Here is a 16,910-nt window from a genome sequence, read left to right on the forward strand (position 1 = left end):
GCAAGATCACAAGAGGTACGTAGTTTTTTTACTTTAGTTCTTTTGATTGATTTATATAATTACTGATTTTTCATTATTCACTATGTTTAGGTTATTTGTCAACTTTGCGATCAACAAGGACATTCGGTGTTAGACTGTTCATAGATGTATTCTAGATGCACAAATGACAATTGCAATGGAATTAGGAAAATGATGGTATCCGGCAAACCTAATTCATTTGGGGAAAAATTTCTTACTTGCCAATTTCTCGAATGCGGTGGATTTTGGTGGTTCAAGAATGAAATCAAAAAAGTTACTTTGTCGTCTTCGTCAAAAAAATCGATATTTCAAAGTGTTTGTCATGGTTGTGGAGAACAAAACCACTTTCTCAAGCATTGTCCTTGGAATTTATATCCATGTGAGAAAAAAGGATGTAAAGGTAAGATGAAGATGTTGATTTCACAGAAAGTTCCCAACGATGGTATTCCATTTTTGAAATGTTTAGAATGTGACAAATTTCTCTGGTTGTCCGATGTTATATCGAAGAAAAACAAGTCCAAATTAGATATCACATTAGATGATATATGCGAAGGAGTTGCACAAAAACTTAAATTTAGGTTTTAATGTCTATTGTGGTAGTTATGTCTTTTAGGTTTTAAATTTAAGTTTTAATGTCTACTTGTAATTTCATTTTATGTCTTTTAGTAGTTGTAGTTCTTATTGTGGTAGTTATGTCTTTTAGGTTTTAAATTTAAGTTTTAATGTCTACTTGTAATTTCATTTTATGTCTTTGGTCTACCCGGTTGTCTCACACAAAAAAATGTAACGATTGGACTCGGGATGACAAAAGCAAGGAGATATACAAAGCTGATTATGGAGTAGCAACGAAAAGTAGTTACATTTAGCTAGAGCTCTACATATAAAATCATGTATAATTTATAGCATTATATTACCGCAAACATTATTCAACATCTTCATTTACATTATAACTTAAATATTCCAATACAGAGAAACCTTAGATTGAACTGCCAAAAGCTGATAAGATTTAACATCCTCAAATCTTTATAAGAGGAAGTTTGTTTAGAGCTTAGAAGTTGCAAGTTTAATGAGATCCTTCCTTGTATCTTTCCTGATGGATTTTTGGGGATTGCAGAAACAAATGCCACTCTTCTAACCCTCTTGTATGGTGCTACCTGTAAACATAATAATAACATCTCTTCAGATTACATATACAGAGCCCCACGACTTCGTAGTTTTTGTTGTACTTCATAACTGAAATCTAACTCCAAACTGGATTAGGCCAAAATAAAATTTGAGTTTCGAAATCTAACACGAGCTAGGTCCGGATTAGCTCGAGTCATATTTCAAAATGTTTGGTTTTTGTGCGACTCGAAACAATGTCCAACTCAGGCTAGTTTTGGATCCATTCGTACCAGATGTAAAGTACGTCCAAACTACGAGTTCATGATCTGAAATAATTATTGTATATCAACTGTTGAAGCATTGCATATCAAATTCAGAACTTTAACAAATTTCAGTGAAAATCTATGATTTACCAACACATAATCCAATTCTAATTAATAAAAATTGATACCCAACTAAACCCTAGTCCTGAAAACTTTTTTGCTAGGTTAGATGTCATTGGATTTGCTAATTGTATATCAGTTATTGAAAACATATATATCTAATTCAAAACTTTCATAGTGAAATCCTAATTACTGGCTCAAAACTAAAACTTTAGATGTTAAATGCCATCACTAATCACATGGAAGCTGGATATTCAAAGAGAGAGAAAGTATTTACTTGATTCCAAGATTAAGAGCTTGATAAAGACAGTGGGTTAGCCAACGAGATTCATACTTCGAGTAACCGTAACTTGATCAAGCACAAGAAGTCTTACCTCTGCTCGGTTTTTGCTCCCAAAATTTAATCCAACTTGTAATCTAAGTTGATGGTAGACACTATGTTCCTGGACAAGTGAACTTTGTCAGAGATAGTACCGTCCATCAACATCATTTAAAATAAACAATAACATGTAACTAGCACATATAACTCATTCCTCCAAAATCCTATTCATTAACATGTTCTGCTAATAGACCCTCTACGAGATAATAAAAGAACACCATAGCAGATAAATGGAAGTCAAACAGCTTAATAGAGATAATTGGTAAGAACTACCAGTCTCAAGATTCAACAACTTCATGGCATTCAATGAATTAACATATCATTCGTACAAGTTGGGTTCCATTGATTAATCTTAATGATTTCTCTAACATAAAAACTTATTTCTTCACAATCCCTAACAATCAGAAACCCTAACAATCCCTAAAACTAATAATAAGAATCTTAATGAATTAGCATATCATTCGTACAAGTTGGGTTCCATTGTAAATGAATTGATAAGAATTTTAATGAATTAACAATCCCTAACAATTCCTAATGAATTGATATGAACTAACAATCCCTAAAACTAATAATAAGAATCTTAATGAATTAACAATCCCTAACAATCTTAATCAATTAACATATCATTCGTACAAGTTGGGTTCCATTGTAAATGAATTGATAACCACCGTAACCCAACAATCCCTAACAATCAGAAACCCTAACAATCCCTAAAACTAATAATAAGAAACCCTAACAATCAGAAACCCTAACAATTAACATAACCCAAACTAAAAATTAAACCATAAAACCAAACCCTAGAGAGAGTACCTTCGGTCAGGGAGCTTCAATGGATGGGAGGTGCTCGGTACCGGGAGAGAGAGAGAACCTTCAATGGATTACAAGAGAGAGATAGATAGAGAGAACCTTCGGTCAGGGAGCTCGGTATGGTGGTTCTCCCGTGCTTGGTGGGAGAAGATAGATCAGGTTATTTGCCCCCACGTGTTTTCTCGAAGGCGCCCAGTTTTTTGCATTCATAAAGGGTGGGCTTGTTAACAAATGGGCTTTTCGGTCAATGCACATCACTAACGGCCCCATGCTGTTAAATCTGACGAAATTTTTCAAAAAGGTGGGGATTTTTGTAAGGGTTATTTCCCTAATGGCCCCCTACTTTGTGACCAGCTTCCCGCCTGGCCCCCTACTTTACGAAAAATACCCATATGGCCCCCTTCCGTTATAACACCGTCACTCTCTCTGCCAAGTCACGCCACATCACCTTTTAAGCCACCACATCATCTTCTCCGGCATGGGTCGCCGGCCGGCGACCTTCAAATTTTTTTTTCTCTCTCTAAAAAAAAAAATTTTTTTTTTTTGCTCACCTCTCACTCTCTCTCTAAACTCCGGCGAAGGGAAACCCTTCGCCGGAGTTCGAGTCTGTTCAAGAACAGACGGATCTGTTCTTGAACAGACTGATCTGTTCTTGAACAGACTCGATCTGCTCAAGAACAGACCTTCACGGTCTGTTCTTGAACAGATCGAACTCTGGCGAAGGGAAACCCCTTCGCCGGAGTTTAGAGAGTGAGAGGTGAGAACAAAAAGAAATTTTTTTTTTTTTTTAGAGAGAGAAAAAAAAATTTGAAGGTCGCCGGCCGGCGACCCATGCCGGAGAAGATGATGAGGTGGCTTAAAAGGTGATGTGGCGTGACTTGGCAGAGAGAGAAAACATGATGGAGGAGAGAGAGTGACGGTGTTATAACGGAAGGGGGTCATATGGGTATTTTTCGTAAAGTAGGGGGCCAGGCGGGAAGCTGGTCACAAAGTAGGGGGCCATTAGGGAAATATCCCTTTTTGTAATTATAAATGAAAGGTGGGGGTTTCAGTAATGTGCATATTGAAAAGGTGGGGGTTTCAGTAATTCCCCCATATGAAAAAAAAGGATAATCAGAGCTAAAGGAAAATTTTATATTGCCTAACGATAGATTCTTTTTTGCATCTTAAATCAACAGAAAAAATTGCAATAATTAGGCATTTTATCTCATAAACATAAAAGAATGAAAAAAAGATTCAAATGTTAAAAATAAAATAAGTAATCAGAAAAACTAAAGAAACTCAATCAGATTGATTACCAAAGGCCGGGATTGTTAGAGAGATCTTCCACCATAAATTTTCATTATTCATTTTCCCCTCTGCCGAAACCCTAACACTTTGTTAGTCTACGAGTTGATTGGTTTGATGGAAGATGAGATGGTCGGTGTTCTACTTATAGCCGTGAAAGGAAACCCTAGTGTCCAGCTTAAAATTTAGGGAATCTCAAATAGAAATATTGTAGTTTTTTTTTTTGAGTTAATTCCTATTTGGCCCCTACTTTGTGACCAGATTCCTTTATAGCCCCCTACTTTCTATAAATTCAAATATGACCCCCCTTTTTGATGGAAATGTCCTAACTACCCTTCTTATAAATATTTTTTTAAAATAAAATTAAAAATAAAACATGAATTCCACCTCACTTCCATTTCCACCACACAAATCCCTCCACGTCATCTTTCTCTCTCTCTCTCCAACTCACCTCTCTATCTCTCTCCAACTCACCACTCTCTTCTCCGACGAAGGTCGCCGACCAGAAAATTTTCCGACCGGCGACCTTCTTCAAAAAAAAATTCTCACATCTCTCTTTCCTAGTCACCTATCTCTTCTCCGACGAAGGTCGTCGGCTGGAAAATTTTCTGGTCGGCGACCTTCTTAAAAAAAAAATTTCTCTCATCTCTCTCTCCTGGTCACCTGTCTCTTCTTCGAAGAAGGTCATCGGCGGGAAAATTTTCTGCCCGACGACCTTCAAACATAAAAAAAGAAAAATCACTCATCTCTCTCTCTCTCTAAACACTCTTGCGAAGGGGTTTTCCCTTCGCCGGAGATCAGGTTTGTTGAAGAACAGACCAGATCGGTTTGTTCTTCAACAGATCTATTTTGGTTTGTTGAATAACAGACCAGAATAGGTCTGTTGAGGAACAGACCGATCTGGTCTTTTCTTCAACAAACCAGAACAGATTTGTTGAAGAACTGATGGATCTGTTCTGTTGAAGAACAGACGGATCTGGTCTGTTGAAGAACATACCGATCTGGTATGTTGCAGAATAGACCTGATCCCCGGCGAAGGGAAACCCCTTCGCCGGAGTGTTTAGAGAGAGAGATGAATGATTTATTTTTATTTTTTTATGCTTGAAGGTCGTTGGCCGGAAAATTTCCGGCCGACGACCTTCGTTAGAGAAGAGATAGGTGACTAGGAGAGAGAGATGAGGGAAATTTTTTTTGCAGAAGGTCGCCAGCCGGAAAATTTTTCGATCGGCGACCTTCGTCGGAGAAGAGAGTGGCGAGTTGGAGAGAGAGAGAGAGAGAGGTGAGTTGGAGAGAGAGGTGAGATGGAGAGAGAAAGATAACGTGGAGGGAGATGTGTGGTGGAGATGGAAGTGAGGTGGAATTCCTGTTTTATTTTTAATTTTATTTTTAAAAAATATTTATAAGAATGGTAGTTAGGACATTTACATCAAAAAATTGGCCATATTTGAATCTACAAAAAGTAGAGGCCATAAAAGAAGTTGGTCACAAAGTAGGGGGTCAAATAGGAATTAATGTTTTGTTTTTTGGAAGTTAACTTCGATGTAGCCTAAAACCCAACTAAACTATGGCCTAAAGCTCATCTACATTATTTATGCCCTAATAATCCCAAATTCAATAATCCAGAGATTCCACCTCCTATGGGGATCGAACCCGGGACCTCCAAGGACCTTTAGATTATATGTCTAACACTTTAACCGTTTGGGCAACCAAGTGTTGACAATTATTTTATGTGGACAACTAGGAAAATTAAATTTTTTTTTTTATGTGGATAACAGTTTTTAAGAGGACAACACTCTATTATTTTTCACTAAAGTCCTTAATGATATAGAAATTTTATTTTGACCCCTCCTTGATTTTTTCCATAAACTCTAGACTTTAGTCTTCTTCTACTTCTTCCTCACTCATCACTCTCCTTCTACCAATTTCATTCCGGAAGAGGTAACCAATCCACTAATTAATTAATAATCTTCCCCTGCCTTCCTCAGATCTTATTCAATAGTCTATCGCTCCTATGGATGTGAACTATTACTAGTCAGTATACAATATTTATTCTAACTAATTTATAACCATCTTAATTTACTACGCTGGTGTTTCTTTCAATTTGGGGGTACTATTATTACTACTACTACTTTAGAGCGGATTATCTACAATTACATTCTCAACACAAAACACACACAACTTTCAATAACTTCGTGACTATTCACGTTTCTATCGTATGATTTGGTATGTTGTAGATTCAACCACAAGGCGTGACGACTCCAAAATTACCCACGCAATATAAAGCTCGTTTGAAGTACCTTACTAACTGTATTGACACCTCCAAAAGAACTTCTCAAAATACTCAGAAGGGTATGGGCCATTCCGAAGGAGGAGAACCATAATTCATCTACCATCTCTGTGAAAAGGGTTTGGGGACAAAATCAAGGAACAAGAGTTGGGTTTTAGTTTAACCTAGACTCAATCAAGCAGGCAAAAGAAGAGATGGGGAAGAAAGATTTCTTATAGGTCTTTAATAGCTTTTTAAGGGTTTCACTGTTTTTGGTTTTTTTTTTTCTAGAGTGATAAAGTGAGAAGGATGGAGAACGAAGTTGCTAAGATTCCTCGTTCGAATCACTTACCCTTCTTTCTCTTTCTTTCTCTCTAGATTGACAGATAGGTAGAGAGAGAAGTTGGTGAAGGACACACTCTTTGTTTATCTCTCTTCATTTTTCTAGGTTTTCTATTTTTAAGTGGTCATTAGTTTAAGTAATGTTGGTATTCAAGTCTTTATAGAGTTGTTCCCTTATTAAATTAAAGTCCAACATACTTGATTCACACCGGACCCAAAAATAGTTGTCCATATAAGAAAATTGGTTGTCCACGTATTGGCCACCATAGTTTAGCATCCAAATGAAGTGGGTGAACACCTTAAATTTAGGTGGCCGTGTGGACTGTCAAATATCTTATGTGGACACCTATTTTCAGGGCCAATGCAATTTAATTATGTCAGACTTAATTGACTTTGGTTTAATAAGGGGTCAACTCTCTCCCTCTTATCATCTCTTTCTCGTTTTTAACTCAACAAATTCCTTTGCCTCCTCATCCGCCTGAAGATCCAATGAAGTTTCAAAATCATCAACGACCCAGTTTGCAGTAGGGGAAATTGAAAGGGGGGAAAGGTATGATTAACAGAAGAAATGGAGAAGACGAGAATATTTAGAGATAGAAACTTTATTTCTAGGGTTATTTCCCTAATGGCCCCCAACTTTGTGACCAACTTCCCGCCTGGCCCCCTACTTTACAAGAAATACCCATATGGCCCCCTTCCGTTATAACACCGTTACTCTCTCTCTCCTCCATCTCTTTTTCTCTCTCTCCCATGTCACGCCACCTCATCACCTTCTCCGGCAGAGGTCGCCGGCCGGCCAAATTTCCGGCCGGCAACCTTCAAACTAAAAAAATATTTTTTTTTCTCTTCTTCTTCTTCCTCTCTCTCTCTCTCTCCTGTTTCTCTCTCTTCTTCTTCTTCTTCTTCTAGTTCTTCCTCCCTCTCTCTCTCATCTTCTTCCTCTCTCTCTCTCTCTTCCCCTTTCTTTTCACTCTCTCTCTCTCTAAAATGGTCGGCGAAGGGGGGAACCCTTCGCCGACCATCTTAGAGAAAGAGAGAGAGGAAGAAGATGAGAGAGAGAGAGAGGAAGAAGACGAGAGAGAGAGAGAGAGGAAGAAGAAGAGAGAGAGAGAGAAGAAGAAGAGAGAGAGAGAGAGAGAGAGAAGAAGAAGAAAGAGAGAGAGGGAGAAGAAGAAAGAGAGAGAGGGAGAAGAAGAAGAAGAAGAAGAAGAGAGAGAAAATAGGAGAGAGAAAAAAGGAGAGAGAGAGGAAGAAGAAGAAATTTTTTTTTTTTTTTTTTTAGTTTGAAGGTCGCCGGCCGGCGACCTCTGCCGGAGAAGGTGATGAGGTGGCGTAACAGATGATGTGGCGTTACATGGCAGAGAGAGAAAAAGAGATGGAGGAAAGAGAGTAACGGTGTTATAACGGAAGGGGGCCATATGGGGATTTCTCGTAAAGTAGGGGGCAAGGCGGGAAGCTGGTCACAAAGTTGGGGGCCATTAGGGAAATAACCCTTATTTCCACACCAGCTTATTAGATGGTAACTGAAGAAAGTACGAACTAGATAACCAAACCCGAGTATCATCATAAAAGGTGATCATGTAAAGGAACATGTGAAAGAGATGAAAAGATAATCTCTAGAAATGTAAAGACAATAGACTTACAAATCAGAGATTGAAGTGACCTAAAAAATTGAATTTTTAGTCACCATCTACGAGTCTCTTATCTGAACAACCATCCCCAATTCCCTCACTCTCAGAAGCTTAATGGGTTTATTTCATCTTGTCGTCGATTCCCACGAACTTCCGAGAACAGTAATCTCATCTTCAAATCAGTTATTTCTCCTTCCATTAAGAAGAGTCTCTCCTTAACCTCGATTTTCCAAAAGATTTGAGTGTTCTGAAGACCATTTATTCATATACAGAAATGTCACATTACATTGAGGATTAATAAAAACCCTAAAATTGAAAACCCAAATTTTAAAACCTAAAAGGCTAAAACACAGTAATTGATACAAGGAACATAAGGTTAATATAGATCAAAGCTTCAACTAAGATAAGTTACCACTTTCTCTCTCATCATTATATTTTCATTCCGAATTTTCAAACCTTGTAGTCCATTAACACAAGATCATTCATCTCCATTAGAAGAACGTTGAACATTTGAATCAACTACTTTATCAAATACCTCCTAACATTTCCGGTCTTTCCTACTGTTGGGTTATAGTGTCTCCTAGTGTTGGTAGTGGAATCTCAGAAATCTAACATGTCTAACACTTGTATCCCAAGATCTCATGCATAAACTAATAATGAATAAAGAGTTAGAGATTACCTTAATCGTTAAATTTTCTCTCGAACATTTCCAATCGAATGTGAAGACCAAGAGCTCCAATTGTTGCTCCTCTACTCAAGGCACCCGAATGATCAACATGATCTCCCTTCTTGTTGCTAGCCAGAACTCCAATGGTGGTTTGATGAAGAACACTTCTTCTTTTGACTAGATAGATAGTTTGAGAATCATCTCTCTTTCTTTCTCTACTTGATGTTGTAGAGAAGAAAACTCCTTGAGAATTCTTCCGCACCTTATTCAAGTCCTAATAGTCATTATATAGAACCTTAAGTTAGACTCCAACCCTAATTATGTTTCCCAAAAAGTCCATTTTGAATAAGATTAAGGGTTTCATAAAAAGAGAAAGTAGTTTCTATTTCTTGATTACCCTAGCATGGCCGGTCATATGAAGCCCTTCTTGGGCAGATCTGGGCGGCCCTTTTATGGGCCCCAAAACATGCCTTTTGGTGCCCGACCCAAATTCCTTATTTTTTGGGCCTTTTGCACTATCTTTGCCTAAACTTTTTTTAGACCTTTGGGACATATATATGGGACTCTCCCATGATTATATGTCTCATCCCTCTAGTCATATCATCCGATCAAATCGTCATTCTTTGGTGTAACCCGTTGTAGGATCCGGTCGAAGTTAGCCGCGAATTACATAGTTGTTCGACGATTGTAGTTGGTTTCTAGCTAACCACTACGACCCCTAAATCATCCAGACTTGATGATTTCCTTCATCAATTGTCCTATCCGACAAATTACTCGGATTGCATCTTTGGTCGAAGGAAATCTCCTTTACCTACCACCGACAATAACTTTACCACGGAGAACTTCCGACAAGAAGAGATGATGAGCGGGAGATATCTGTCCCTTATTAAATCAAAGTCAGCTAAGTCAATCATAGTTGACTCGCATCGGACCCGCAAATAGTTGTCCACATAAGATATTTGGTTGTCCATATATTCACCACTTAATTTATAACATTTTATTATTAATCACAAAAATATAATAAAATTTACAAAAAATTATAACTTGTCGAGGTACATCGGTAAGAACAAAATTGTTCAATTTCCAACATGTCGCATTGAGATAATTAAACATCAAATTAAGTGCAAATCACACTATTCAGTAATCAAATCCTAAAAGGTTTAATGGGTAAACATAAGATTTATCTTTATGAATCCATCTTAATGCCAGTACTTAAGTGGAATCGAAGCATACAAACATTATACACTTAATTTACTTTGATATCCTTCAAAATTTATTATCTACGGATAGATTTAACTCAAACCAACGAATCCATTTGTATCTTCACGTCAAAAAGATTTAACTCAAGCTCGGATTCAACCACTTCAACACTTGTAGACGGTGAAAAGTCTACGGGTCGGAAGTCAGAAGGTCGGAAGCGTGAACGTCTTCTGGAATTCCAAACGTCGAGTTATTGATTGATGGGCAACAGCAACGTGTGAAAGAAACCTGCAAAAGAAGGTGAACAGACACGAACAAACCCGTGAAGGCTTGGGGGGACACCGGGATGGTGCCTGCCAAGGGCCCTCCGACGGTCAAGTCAGCAAAGTATTACAATGGATAATAAATGAAAAGCCGAGGGTATAACCGTTGATGTGTAATCGGAGAGTGGCTAGGCTCGTAGAATGACCGGAGTTCGAATCTACGGGAGTGGAATGATCAGAAGTATGAGAGTAGATGTTACCAGTAGCGTCGAGCAAGAAGAAGGTTGTGATCTCCTCGAAGACGTCTGGAAGCGTCGAGCCGGAAGCGTCGAGCAGGAAGCGTCGAGCCGGAAGCGTCGAGCAGGAAGCGTCGAGCAAAGATAAGCTTTAACACCCTTGAGGCGTCTAATAGTGTCCACGACCAGAACCAGGTGAACTTGTATGCAAACGTCTCGAGAATAATCGAAGAACAGAGGCCGAGTGGAGAAGAAGAAGTAGTATGGGTTGCTTTGCTCTGTATTCGATGTCCTTTTTTCTCCTCTTTTCCCTGAAGTGAAAGAGCTCCTCTTTATATAGGCGTGAGGAATGATCCGTTGGGAGGAGTAAATGCTGACCGTTACGGAGTAAGTGCATGGCAAGATACCTGGGATATGGTGACGTGTACACTAGCTGTACATGCACAACGGTTGTGCATGTTCTCTGGCAACTACTCTGATTGTGCATGCGCATGGTCTCACATTTATGTGAGACGTTACCATATTATGCATGTCATTGATGGGGGATAATTGTCTCTGAGGTTACGTTGACCAAGCTTGAGATCTATGTCATTATGGGCATATGTGACATGTCGAGGATCTCATCGTCAAATGATCTTTAACACGTGGTGCATGGAGATCTAGACGTGTCAAGCGCCAGACGTGTGGAGACTCAGGCGTGTGGAGTTCTGTGCACGTGGAGACTCTTTGCACGTGGTTGGGCTGGACACGAGTTTTAGGGTCTAGGCGACGAGGTCCCATTAAGAGACTTCTGGGCTGGGCCCGAGAGTGTTGCGTTGGGCTCGACGTCTTAATGGGCGCTTTTGGTGTCGAGGGCCCTGGTGTGGATTTTGGTCAACACAGTTTGTCCCCCACTCTCTAAGTAAATATTTTATTTTCTTAGAGAGTAGATGCGTATCCGAAGAGGTGGCCTCGTAAGTCGGATAGATCCCGTGTTAGTCGCATGGGCTCAGATAACAATATGGAACTGCTTTGTGCGGGTCAATCAGGAACTTTGCTCGGAGTTAGCGAACGCGGTGTGGGTCCTCTGTGCGACGAACTGGGATTGAAGACTTCTCCATACTGTTGGGTAGTGTGGAGGGTATTTTTGCGCTGCCGGACAGCTTGGGCGCCACGCTGCCGGACAGCGTGGGGGGCGTTTCCACGCTGCCGGACAGCGTGGGGGGCGTTTCCACGCTGCCGGACAGCGTGGGGGACGTCTCCACGTTGCATGGCCGCATGGAGGATACGTCCACGCTTTCTGGCAGCGTGGAGGACTTCACTTCGTTGGTGGCACGGGGCCGAACCTCGTTGTCTCATGGCGCGGCGTCGTCCGCGCCGAGTGGCATCGTTCGCGCCGAGTGGCATCTGAGTCGATCGCGTCCGGATGCATGGGAGATTGTTTTCTGCTATGGTGTAGAATTGTAATTGTTAGAGCACGCAGGGTGTCTCCTCTGTTATTCCTTGGCGCAGAAAGTTCTTTGAATTTGGCGACTTGTAAAGTTGCGACATGTGGATGCCCATGAACCCGTTATTTCGTGTTTGTCTTTTCGCTTAATATGTTTGTTGATACTAAGACTTGTAGATCTTGACATGTATACTACTTTTCTTATGCATGTGAACATGTAAACTTGTAGTACACGTAGGTGCACACGTGAACTTGGAGTACATGTAGGTGTACAAGTAGACTGGTAATGCGCGTACATGTACACGTAGACTTGGAGTACACGTAGGTGTACGCGTAAACTTGGAGTACACGTAAGTGTACGCATAGACTTTGTAATGCGCATAGAGGTGTACACGTACTCATAAGGAGGATGCGTGTATGATGCCTGGCGTATATCTGTTCATAAATGAGAAAAAATTATTCAACCTTTAAGTAGTATAGAAAATACCTCAAGTTAATGTGGTTCGTCTGTACGTGCTCTTGTTTTGTAAAGAGGGATGGTGTGTTTACTCCACGCGAGTACGGGAATGTTCCGTTCAAATGGCGGGATGCTAGTGAGTGTTGTTTGTATGATCAGTTCGTCTTCACATGTTTCACATGTTCGTCTTCACATGTTTCACATGTTCGTCTTCACATGTTTCACATGTTCGTCTTCACATGTTTCACATGTTCGTCTTCACATGTTTCACATGTTCGTCTTCACATGTTTCACATGTTCGTCTTCACATGTTTCACATGTTCGTCTTCACATGTTTCACATGTTCGTCTTCACATGTTTCACATGTTCGTCTTCACATGTTTCACATGTTCGTCTTCACATGTTTCACATGTTCGTCTTCACATGTTTCACATGTTCGTCTTCACATGTTTCACATGTTCGTCTTCACATGTTTCACATGTTCGTCTTCACATGTTTCACACGTTTCACATGTCCGTCTTCGTCTTCACATGTTTCACACGTTTCACACGTTTCACACGTTTCACACGTTTCACATGTTTTGTTCCACGTGTTTTGTTTCACATGTTTTGCTCCACGTGTTTTGTTTCACATGTTTTGCTCCACGTGTTTTGTTTCACATGTCCGTCTTCGTCTTCACACGTTTCACATGTTTCACACGTTTCACATGTTTCACACGTTTCACATGTTTTGTTCCACGTGTTTTGCTCCACGTGTTTTGTTTCACGTGTTTTGCTCCACATGTTTTGTTTCACATGTTTTGCTCCACGTGTTTTGCTCCACGTGTTTTGTTTCACGTGTTTTGCTTCACATGTTTTGCTCCACGTGTTTTGTTTCACGTGTTTTGCTCCACATGTTTTGTTTCACATGTTTTGCTCCACGTGTTTTGTTTCACGTGTTTTGCTCCACATGTTTTGTTTCACATGTTTTGTTTCACGTGTTTTGCTTCACATGTTTTGCTCCACGTGTTTTGTTTCACGTGTTTTGCTCCACATGTTTTGTTTCACATGTTTTGTTTCACATGTTTTGCTCCACGTGTTTTACTCTGACATATGCTCTGTGTAATGTAGAATTAGCAGACAGGAATTTGCACGGATTTTCTCGTAGTGATCAGATAGTCAGGCTCCAGAATTTCTGGGAGGAGCCCGCATTGAGGAGGAGTTGGAGAAGGTTGGTTTTCAGAGGGATTGAGTCCGCAGGTCCTAGACGTGCACAGGGTACGTGTTCTGCTTTTTGCGTTCATCAGCTTTCTCCATGCGTTTGACTTTTACCTGTTTCCTCCGTGTGTGTAGATGTTTTCTTCAGCTGTTTCCTTTGTTTCTTACAGGTGGAAACATGGCTCCAAGACAGAGTCTGAAGGTACCATCAGCTAAGGAGGTGGCCTCCAAGAAGAAAATTCCAACGAAGAAGCCGAGGGTCGAAACGTCTCCCGAGCGTGTGCTCGTTCATCCCCCTACTTCTGGTATTGGGCCCTCTTCCTCGAGAGTTAATACGCATGAGGTAGATTCTGGAGCGATGCACGTGGATTTTTCCTCCTCGATGTCGGTGTTCGAAGATCCATCTTCCCTTCGACGTGTTTCTAGCTCCTTAACTTCTGAGAGTGATAAGGCCTATCTTAGGAAGATAGGTGTTCAGAAGGCGTTGGAGCAGACGGCGCTTAGTGGTTACCAGGTTTGTTAGATCAGACGTCTGCTACATCATCGGCTTCCCGACTTGCATGTGTTAATATCTATATTATTTGTTGTAGGCGATGATGAATGCGAACTACGCCCAGAAGCATATTAGTTCTTTGAACGCGCAGATCGAAGCGGAGAGTAGTCGCCACGCAGAGTCGGAGAGATCCATGCAAGGGCGCTATGAGGAGTTAGAGGCCAAGTACTCCAAGCTGAAGATCTCGCATAAGAAGTGTGCGGGAGTGCTTAAAGAGATGACTTACAATACTGTGGCAGTAGCTCGAGGCGAGATGATGAAACAGTACGTTGCAAACGAGCATACAGGATGGGACCTCGAAGGAGAGATTGAGCGTTATGAGGCCCTGAAGGATGTTGATTACAGCTTGGATTCTTGCTCTGACTAGAGATGTCTTTTGAGTCGTGGACTCTATTTCCTTCTTTGCTTGTCTATTTTTGTTTCAGTACTAGTTTGATAGACTTCGTGAATGGGTGTGTTTTTGCCCCATTCTTTTTAAGTATTTCAACTCGAACTTGGTGAGACGTTGATTCTCACTTGTTATATTCTGAATGGTATTTTGTTTACGCTTATACTGTGCACACAAGGTGTGAACGTTCTTTGTATGAGCAAGCGGGTTGCCTTTTATAAGTCGTGTTGACTTATGTTTTATAGATGTGGAGCATGCCGAATCTGTGCAAGTATTTTGTGCATGTAAAAAGACAAGTAGAAGTAAGAGACTTAGATTTTAAGTGAATTAATACCTCAGGAAATTCTTTATTGATACGTGTGAAGATTTCGTACACTAGTATGAGTACAAGACAATCGGGTTGTCGTATGTAACCCTTTTATAGGAAGGGTAGCAATCGGGTTGCCGAGTACATGTAAAACAGATGAGCAATCGGGTTGCTAAGTACATGTAAAGAAAATGAGCAATCGGGTTGCCACTTTGTTGATGCTTGCGAATGTAGACAGACAAACGGATTGTCTTGTAGTTGAGTTTGTTGTACATTCACACTTGGTTTGTGTTGTCTTTTCATGCGTTTTTATTGGTTCGTCATCTGTTGCTTCTTCATATGTCTTTACGTGCAATGTTGCTTCTTCACATGTCTGTATGTGCATTTTATTTCTTCTTCAACTGTTGCTTCTTCATACGTCTTTACGTGCATTTTATTTCTTCTTCAACTGTTGCTTCTTCATACGTCTTTACGTGCATTTTATTGCTTCTTCGTTCATGCTTGTTCTTTCCCACATCTCTTTGTCCTGTGAAAATACATCATGAGTGTGCTCCCCCCAGCCTAAGTGTAGTACTGGACTTTGTGCTGGACTTAGGCTGTGTTAACCTTCGGCAAGAGGTGTCTTCGATTTCCTGTGGGGGAAGAAACAAGTGGTCAATGGCATAGCCATTGACCCTCCGACGCTCAAGTTAGTCAAGTACTAAAAGAGAAGCGAAAGATGGAATATTTGAGTTTAGAGTGCGAAAACTACTTCCCATTTCCTCTCGACATGTTCTTGTGAGCGTGAAACGTGTACTGGTGTGAAGATGTTTTTACCTGCACAATTTCCGTTGAGGGGCTATAGTCGGTGGAAATCCCACCGACTCTCCGATGCCTAAGTCAGTACATGTACAAGTAGGAGAGAAAACAAAGAAGTAACAATAGAGTTTAGAAATGATACAGTTTGAGATGCACGACATTCCAACTGTTGTTTATGTCACGTCCATCTTGTGCTTGAATTTTATACGCGCCTTGTCCTACCACTTTAGTGATCTGATACGGGCCCTCCCAAGTAGGTGCAAGTTTTCCAGCGCCGCTTTCTTTGGTGTTCTGGAACACCTTTTGAAGTACCCAATCTCCTACTTTAAACGTTCGAGCTCGTATGTTTCTGTTGTAATGACGTGACTTTCTGTTGGTAAGCTGCATTTCTAATGGCTGCCATATCACGAATTTCATCGAGCGTGTCGAGATTGTGATTGAGTTGTTGCCAGTTACTTTCTTCTTCTGTCCATTGGTAACGGGTAGAAGGAAGTCCTGCTTCTGCTGGTATGACGGCTTCTGAGCCATAAGCGAGTGAGAAAGGAGTTTCTCCTGTTGGAGTTCGAACAGTGGTTCTGTACGCCCATAAGACTCCTGGTAGTTCATCTGCCCAGGCGCCTTTGGCTTTCTTCAATCGTTTCTTTATTGTGTTCATGATTGTTTTGTTGGAAGATTCAGCTTGTCCATTTGCTTGGGGGTATCTCGGAGTTGAGAAGTTTAGTTTGATCCCCCATTCTTTGCAAAAATCTTGAAAGTCGAAACTAATGAATTGCGAACCGTTGTCGGTCACAATTTCTTTTGGAACGCCAAACCTGCAAATGACATTCTTCCAAATAAAACTTTTTACCTCTCTATCACGGACTTGGTGGAATGCTTCTGCTTCAATCCATTTGGTGAAGTAGTCCGTCACAGCTAACATGTACACCCGTTGTCCAGGTGCTGTAGGAAGTTTTCCTACTATGTCCATCCCCCATTTCATGAATGGCCAAGGAGATAGTATTGAGTTGAGACGTTCTGGGGGGAGATGAGATGTGGGTGCGAAGCGCTGACAACTATCACACTTTTTTACGAAGTCAATGCAATCTGACCTCATAGTTGGCCAATAGTACCCGGCAGTGAGTACTCTAGCTGTTAGACTGCGTCCTCCGGAATGATTCCCACATTCTCCTGCATGTAATTCAGTGAGGACGTACCTGGCTTCT

The 16,910-nt window shown here is 40.6% G+C and overlaps 1 long non-coding RNA gene across 1 annotated transcript; it reads right to left on the minus strand.

Annotated features, from left to right (window-relative positions):
* Positions 1–899: 899 nt before the first annotated feature.
* LOC147557000 (uncharacterized) lies at positions 900–2,812 on the minus strand. The gene is made up of 3 exons (XR_015234997.1): positions 2,695–2,812; positions 1,880–1,948; positions 900–1,172 (listed from the first exon to the last, which is right to left on the minus strand). It is a non-coding gene; the product is annotated as an uncharacterized LOC147557000 (long non-coding RNA).
* Positions 2,813–16,910: the final 14,098 nt, after the last annotated feature.

This window comes from Eschscholzia californica, unplaced genomic scaffold, assembly GCF_041429995.1.
Source record: "Eschscholzia californica isolate CP2 unplaced genomic scaffold, dmEscCali1.0.p SCAF_2, whole genome shotgun sequence".
In the NCBI taxonomy this organism is placed as follows: domain Eukaryota; kingdom Viridiplantae; phylum Streptophyta; class Magnoliopsida; order Ranunculales; family Papaveraceae; genus Eschscholzia; species Eschscholzia californica.